This window comes from Hibiscus syriacus, unplaced genomic scaffold (genome assembly GCF_006381635.1).
Source record: "Hibiscus syriacus cultivar Baekdansim isolate YM2019G1 unplaced genomic scaffold, ASM638163v2 tig00003725_pilon, whole genome shotgun sequence".
Taxonomy (NCBI): Eukaryota; Viridiplantae; Streptophyta; class Magnoliopsida; order Malvales; family Malvaceae; genus Hibiscus; species Hibiscus syriacus.
This window is the reverse complement of record NW_024061982.1, coordinates 1,454,458-1,461,169: the sequence shown is the minus strand read 5'-3', so window position 1 is coordinate 1,461,169 and position 6,712 is coordinate 1,454,458. Positions and strand designations below refer to the sequence as shown.

The 6,712-nt window shown below is 30.8% G+C and overlaps 1 long non-coding RNA gene across 1 annotated transcript; it reads left to right on the top strand.

The window, feature by feature from the left end:
* Positions 1-2,212: 2,212 nt before the first annotated feature.
* Positions 2,213-4,282, top strand: LOC120183090. Its single transcript, XR_005521913.1, has 4 exons — positions 2,213-2,293; positions 2,408-3,176; positions 3,291-3,362; positions 3,495-4,282. It is a non-coding gene; the product is annotated as an uncharacterized LOC120183090 (long non-coding RNA).
* The last annotated feature ends 2,430 nt before the right edge of the window (positions 4,283-6,712 follow it).

Genomic DNA, 6,712 nt, shown 5'->3' with positions numbered 1-6,712 from the left:
TTATTTAATCATAACCATATTTCAAGTTTTTTTTCTTTCTATTTCCTCAACTGTTGCTTGTACTGCATCATTTATTTTTTTATAACTATTGGTATTCGATCTATTGATTAATTAATTCGGATTGAATATCATAAAAGTGAATGCGACACTCCCAACTCAAATTGTTCCATTTGCAGATATTAAGATTCGAACATCTGATCTTATTCAAAGGATTTAGTGTCTCAACCCACTAGACCACCTAGTGTTGGTGTAGAACATTTCACCTTTTTGTTAAATTTTAAAAATTGATTTATCTTATTTTTAGTTATAAAAAACTATTTTAATAGATTACGTTATTCATGTTTCAATAAATTTTGACGAAAAATGTAATATCAACGAGTTATATGTTTCAATTGATTTTTTTTTTAACTTTAAACTTTGTTGTATTAAATATTTTATTGATTATTTTGTTTTACTAATTGGGGTTCGTGATTATAACATCTCGTTCTTCAAATTATAAGCTTGCAATTGTAAACGAATTCATTTACCTCAGTTTCACCGCCTGTACCAGAATTAACCGTTTAAGTTTTGCAGAGTTGTTTTTCTGACATGTGACAGTTGCTTAAAACCAAAAGGAATCTTAGGGATGGCGGTGTTATTTCAAGCCGTTCAAGGGGTAATCTAGGCATTGGCTTTAAAATAATAATAGTTTAACACTTTATATTTGTTTAGCACTATGTAATTCTATTTGTTACTACTAACAAAATAATTTACCTCCCTGACTATTAGAAATTTTGTAGGCCGGAAAAGATTCAAGTGAAATTTTGTATGAAATAAATCATACTACATTTCAATTTTTTGAATAAATGTTTAAATACTAACTTGAATTATGGATATATCAATTAATAAGATAAAATGTGTTTAATCCAATGAGGATTGGGTTTAATTAGTTATAGAAAAGATTTTTTTCAATTGAGAATGGAAAAGGAAGGACCGAAGGTACGGATTTTTCATTATGGTTGAATTTTCAGTCAATTTACTTGTTTTGAGTATTATCACTATAGATAATGTGACACATGTCATGTCATCATTGATACATGTCATATTATCACATTGGATGATATATCATATGTCACATCAATAATTAAGTACATGTGAAAATAACACTTCAACACTATATGTCGATTGTTAGTTAACTAACAATTTCCTTTTAATGGAGGATATTTTGATTAAAAATGAAATGTTAGGTACTAAAATACTAAAATAAAAAGAACAATGGGAAAAATTATGCAAAAGTTGGAAGTAATTTTATCATAGAAAAATTTTCATTTAATTTACTTGTTTAAACCCAGAGAAAAAGGAGAAGAGAGTTGAAAACTGTAATATTACCATCATATTCTCATTTTTTATCTTCTCTTTCTCGTATCTTCATTATCTATTAAACCTTAAATTTAAACACTATAAAAATGATCTTTGATATTCAAATCAATCATGCATCCAAGATTGAAGAAAGTAAAAATGATAATCTACATTTCAGGAGCTTCAAGAAAAGTTCATTGTCCTATCCCAAAAATTATGTGAAGCTACTTGAAGACTTTATAGGGTTTAAGCTTGGAAGATATTCTCTAGACCATTTTCATTATATTTATGTCTAAATTTGTAGTATTACTTCCCTTAATATTTTGGTGATGTATAAATTGGTTTTATACTTGGTTGATTAGTGAAAGAAGTTGGTGAGCTATCTAGGGAAAGAGGGAAGATAAGATTGAAAGAAGCTAATTAAAAGAGTCTAATTTTTGTGATTTGTATTGAGGTAGTATACTTTAAAATATTTCATTTTTTTTTTCCTTTATGCTCTAAAATACTTCTTGTATTTCATAAGTTCAATGCTATGCATTTTGGTGTAATGGATATTGGATGTTTTGAGTATCAATACAAGAAAATATACCTTTAATGACACAGGCTAATTTATGATTTGTAAAATATGTGTGTCATAAACAAAATGTCATGTTTTTTAAAATCTGAACGATTTATGACTTACAATAATATGTGTTATATTTAATAGTCATAATCCAAAAATTTTAACAAAAACAATGAGTAAACTTTTAATTGTGTGTCATATATAAAAGTTATCTTTTAATTTCCCCCATTATTTTCATCCTTTACTGTTCTAGTCTTGGCCTCCTCGATAATCAGTTCACGCACGTATGCTTCCCCTTTATCTCTTTGCATCAGTGGACAATTGAAGCAATGCTTCTCGGCTTTCATCGCCTCAGCCCTAGCCTCTTATCGCCAAAACCCCTTAAAAGTCCAGGTTAGTCTTCCTCTGTTTGGTTCTTTAGAAAAATCTAGAAGTTAAAGGAGTGAACATTAACAAAGAAGTGTTGAGCACTGTTTCGATTTTGCTTTTGGATTTTGATTTTCCCAGAGGGTAAAACTAAACGTCGTGGGATTCTACCTTATCTTCGTCTTCTCTTGATGACTCTACCGGCTTAAACCAAAATTCTGATCTCAGACCGGTTGGCCAACGTTTCGATTTGTTGACACTCACTGAACCTAGTCGTGGAAATGGCGATGACTTTGCCAATGCATCGTTGAATCGGGAGAGAGACAACGGTGATGAAGAAGACGACCAATTAATTGTGGAGAATAAGGATATAATATGTGACGAAAGGCCCTCTAGTTCTACCAGTAGTGGATATGCCGGTGAGAGAGGAAGTAGTAGTGCCACGAGCGAGTCTAGGATCGATGAAGTGAGTGAAATTGATGGTAATGAGATTCATGAAGTAAGGAACCATGGTTTCCTCGAAGGATTCTCCGTTAATCAAGCACCCCCTTGGGTTCCAGGTAAACGCCATGTTGATGAGGTTAGCCATTCCAGTTCTTTTTCCTTGTTGAACAAAAAAAATGGTTTAGCTTGTTTTTCGCCGAATTTAGTAAATTTAAAGTTGGGAATGTTTATGAGGCTTTGGAATTTGGATCAGTGGATAACGATTTTATTGTTTGAGTGTAAGAATTATTAGCCTTTCATGGTTTGATTTGGAAACAAAAAGAAAGAAGCAACTTCAAACAATCTTTGCTATATTGCATCATGTTTAATTTAGGAATGAAGTGCAGGATGATGGTTCGACAGCATGGAGAAAGAGGAAGAAACACTTCTTTATTTTGAGTAATTCTGGTAAATCGATATATTCCAGGTGTGTTAGTAGTTCCTAGAAATGCTAACACTTGAAGGTGCAAAATCTGCACAAATAAAATGAACAGCTTGCTAATGGATCCTACTTTAATTATTTTGTACATTTCACTTCCAGATATAGAGATGAACACAAACTAGCTGGTTTCTCAACTACATTACAAGCCATCATTTCCTTCGTGGAGAATGGGTAATTGGCTGGATATAGCTTACTTGGTTTTTAGTAATGATTCATGTACTTACTCAGTGCAATTATTTGGGAAACTTTATCATTTTTATGTCAGTTTCATGGGGTTTTAACATTTCGGTAATTGCTTTTCAGGGGAGATCGTATCAAATTGATCAAGGCTGGGAAACACCAGGTATTGTTACACTTGCTACTTTTGGATTTGAAATTTATGTACTTTCTAATTTTCCAGCTCTGCAATCAGTTGTTATTAGACTACTTGCATTTGAAATACTTTCTCATCCATTTAATGATTAATCTTTTAAGTATTCCTTTGAATTGACTTTTCATATTTTTGAAATTGCATTCTTTAGAAATAAACACTGAGGAGTTGCAATTTAATTTCTGTTTCACAGTAGTATAATCAGCGTAGTTTCATTAAATGTGATGGAACTTTAATCCTCAAATAGTTTTGTAATATTTGGCAAGACGTGTCAATTAATTTTAAAAAGAAAAGTGAATGATGTGATAGCCGTTTGTTTGATATTGTTAGAAATAGACATGTTTACATGGACAAAGAAGTGTTGGCCTTCTATTTTTCTTTTGGTAGATGATCTGGGTGATTTTTCTGCGGAGCTTAAACTGTCGTTTTTTCAGCTTGGTATCAGCCCTTAGATCATTGCATCCATAATTATGCAGGTTTGTAATTTTTCTTTGGTCATATAAGATTTGTTTTACATGATTGTATAAACTTTTAAATTCCATATTTTTTTCTACACTTCATGCTATGAAATCTATTTTCCACCCTCATGTTATATGTTTAAGTGGAGATAGATAGATAGATAGATGTTGAGGATGGTTACTATGTTCTTTTAATACGGAATGGTTGTACAAAACTCTGATGCTTTCTCACAAGAAATTGGCAGGATATGACACATATTCAACCTTTTCCCGGAATAAAACTTAAACATAATTTTCACATGTTCTCTATTCATTTTTTCCATCTATGCCTTATATTTGAGCTTTTATTTGTAAACTAAGTTCTTATGGTTTTTGCAGGTTTAAGCATGTTGTAACACCCATAACCCGTAGGATTATACCTATACAGATTATAGATGTCACCCGAATTTATAAAACCATTTCCACTTCAAAAGTGATTTAAAATTTATTTTCTTTAAAATGGTAAATGATATTATAAAAATATCATATCTTATGAACTATAATTCTTTATAAAAAAAATTAATACCAAATACGTGAACAGTAACGTGAACAGTGTACCGATGCATAAAAACTTCGAATCAAAAATGTGTATCGATGCACTGCTACAGTTCATCGATGCACTACTACAGTAACTTCCAAAAATTACATAAAACTTATAAAAACTTAATCTTTCATCACTGTACTTTTACCATTTTGTTTTCAAAATAATTCAACAAACCAAATTTAACATTTATAATTACATGTCATTATCTCAGTCAAATTCTATTATAGGATGTTTTACTAATATTGAAATATACTCATCGATGCTTGATGTTATTCAAAAGTCTTTACTCTACTACTGGCTTTTTACCTACGCGTGAAAATCATCACACGCTAAGTATATACTTAGTGAGGCAATTAAGACAATAAATAGTGCAATACAATTCATGCATTTCAATGTCAAAATAAAAATTCCATAAAATCATGTTATCAATATATCAAATATTTTACCATTATCAAAATACTATAAAATTTCTTATCAATATACATACCATTTAATCCATAAGCTCATAAACTTATTTTACCAATATACTTACCATTATTCCATAAGCTCGTAAGCTTATTTTATCAATATACTTACTATTATTCCATAAGCTCGCTTATTTTACCAATATACTTACTATAATTCCATAAGCTCGTAAGCTTATTTTACCAATATACTTACTATAATTCCATAAGCTCGTGAGCTTATTTTACCAATATACTTACTATAATTCCATAAGCTCGTGAGCTTATTTTACCAATATACTTACTATAATTCCATAAGCTCGTAAGCTTATTTTACCAATATACTTACTATAATTCCATAAGCTCGTAAGCTTATTTTACCAATATACTTACTATAATTCCATAAGCTCGTAAGCTTATTTTACCAATATACTTACTATAATTCCATAAGCTCGTAAGCTTATTTTACCAATATACTTACTATAATTCCATAAGCTCGTAAGCTTATTTTACCATTATAATTACTATAATTCCATAAGCTCGTAAGCTTATTTTAACAATATACTTACTATAATTTCATAAGCTCGTAAGCTTATTTTACCAATATACTTACTATAATTTGCATCACTGATGCCATTAACCTCATTTATTAATCGTTATCGGAATCCATACATTCCATAGGAAGTTTATACAATTCGTATAATTTCCTTATAATATTAGCACTCTCAGTGCTCTATCTGGAATATCATATACTTAATATGATTTCCTTCTCATTTTAGCACACGAAGTGCCCTATTCGAGAATCCATACCATTATGATGATTCCTTTACCATTTTTAGCACATAAAGTGCCATATTCGAGAATCCATACCATTAGTATGATCCCTTTACCATTTTTAGCACATGAAGTGCCCTATATGAAAATCCATACTATTAGTATGATTTCCTTATCCTTGTAGCACCCTTAGTGCTTTTTTCTGGAAATCCATACACTCAATATGATTCCCTTACCATTTTAGCACATATAATGCCCTATCTGGAAATCCATATATTCAATATGATTTCCTTATCATTTTAGCACACTCAGTGCTCCATATGGAAATCCATACACTCAGTATGAATTTCTTATCATTTTAGCACACTCAGTGCTCCATATGGAAATTCATACATTCAATATGATTTCCTTATCATTTTAGCACATATAGTGTCATTTGGTAATCACTATACATACATTAATAAATCATGCTATTTTAACTATTACCACATGTACGTTCATAATTAGATGCACTCACCTGGTTCGCTTTGCTTATTTATCCTGATTAGCAAAATGATTACTCTGAGACTTGGCCCTTGCCTTTCGCCTTACTCGACTCGGGAGCTTGATTTCGATCTATCTCCCATTCATTCAGTACATGTATATTACCAATTGTTAGTGTATTTACTAACCATTATAACTTAAACATTAATAAAAATATTTATTATTAATTTTTCTACAACATTTCCGTCCCAACTTAACAATTCTGGCCCTTATGTATCGATGCACTCAATAGCGTATCGATGCACTGCCTATGAATTGATGCACTTATTGCATTCGATGTTTTTCAATTGAAGGGTGTATCGATGCACTTTGCCCAGAAATCTCACTTTAAGCACGAAATTTCACTCCTT